This window comes from Arachis stenosperma, chromosome 6, assembly GCF_014773155.1.
Source record: "Arachis stenosperma cultivar V10309 chromosome 6, arast.V10309.gnm1.PFL2, whole genome shotgun sequence".
NCBI lineage: Eukaryota > Viridiplantae > Streptophyta > Magnoliopsida > Fabales > Fabaceae > Arachis > Arachis stenosperma.
The window spans coordinates 44005285-44007174 of NC_080382.1; positions in this window are offsets into that span (position 1 = coordinate 44005285).

The following is a 1890-nucleotide window of genomic DNA, read 5'->3' on the forward strand; positions in this document are numbered from 1 at the left end:
AAAGCAATTAATTAATTAAAAAGAATTTTTGAAAAAGAGAGAGGTATTTTCGAAAATTGAAGAGGGAAAAGTAGTTAGGTGGTTTTGAAAAAGATAAGAAACAAACAAAAAGTTAGTTAGTTGATTGAAAAAGATTTTAAAATCAAATTTGAAAAAGATAAGAAGATAAGAAGTTAGATAAGATATTTTGAAATCAAATTTTGAAAAAGATAAAATTTTGAGAAGGATAAGATAAAAAGATATTTTGAAAAAGATTTAATTTTTAAAATGACTTGACTAACAAGAAACTACAAGATAAGATTCTAGAACTTAAAGATTGAACCTTTCTTAACAAGAAAGTAACAAACTTCAAATTTTTAAACCAATCACATTAATTGTTAGCTAATTTTCGAAAATTAGATGTAAAGATAAGAAAAAGATTTTGAAAAAGATTTTTGAAATTTTCGAAAAATAGAAAAAATGAAAAAGATATGATTTTTGAAAAAGATTTTAAAAAGATAAGATTTTTAAAATTTGAAATTTTGACTTGACTTGTAAGAAATAACTAATTTTAAAAATTTTTGACCAAGTCAACCCAAAATTTCAAAAATTTGGAGGGAAATAAGGAAAAGATATTTTTTTGATTTTTGAATTTTTAATTATGAGAGAGAAAAATAACAAAAATACTCAATGCATGAAATTTTTTAGATCAAAACAATGAATGCATGCAAGAATGCTATGGATGTCAAGATGAATACCAAGAACACTTTGAAGATCATGATGAACATCAAGAACATATTTTTGAAAAATTTTTAATGCAAAGAAAACATGCAAGACACCAAACTTAGAAATCTTTAATGCAAGGAAAATATGAATGCAAGGATGCACATGAAAAACAAGAAAAGACACAAAACAAGAAAATATCAAGATCAAACAAGAAGACTTACCAAGAACAACTTGAAGATCATGAAGAACACTATGAATGTATGAAATTTTCGAAAAAAAATGCAAGAAAAATTTTTAAAGCATGCAATTGACACCAAACTTAAAAATTGACTCAAGACTCAAACAAGAACACAAAATATTTTTGGTCTTTATGATTTTATGATTTTTTTGTATTTTTATTAAAAAAATTTTTTTCGAAAATATTTTTGGAAAAATGAAAAAGAAAAGAAAAATTTTGAAAAAGATTTTTGAAAAGAAACTTACCTAATCTGAGCAACAAGATGAACCGTCAGTTGTCCATACTCGAACAATCCCCGGCAACGGCGCCAAAAACTTGGTGGACGAAATTGTGATCACATGCTCTTTGTACTTGTATGAAATTTAATAATTGGCTCTATTTGAATTCACAACTCCGTTCAACTAACCAGCAAGTGTACTGGGTCGTCCAAGTAATAAACCTTACGCGAGTAAGGGTCGATCCCACAGAGATTGTTGGTATGAAGCAAGCTATGGTCACCTTGTAAATCTCAGTTAGGCAGATTAAAATTGGTTTATGGATTTTCGAATAATTAATAATAAATAGAAAATAAAAAGGGATAGAAATACTTATGTAAATCAATAGTGGAAATTTCAGATAGGCGTATGGAGGTGCTGTGCTCCTCTTGAAACTCTACTTCACTACTCACTCTTTCTTCAATCCTTCTTACTCCTTTCCATGGCAAGCTGTATGTAGGGCATCACCATCATCAATGGCTACTTTTAATCCTCTCGGGAAAATGGTCCTATGCGCTGTCACTGCACGGCTAATCGTCTGGAGGCATCACCCTTGGTTGATGGCTACATCCCATCCTCTCAGTGAAAATGGTCCAAATGCTCTGTCACAGCACGGCTAATCATCTGTCGGTTCTCAATCAGGTTGGAGTAGAATCCATTGATTCTTTTGCGTCTGTCACTAACGCCCAACCT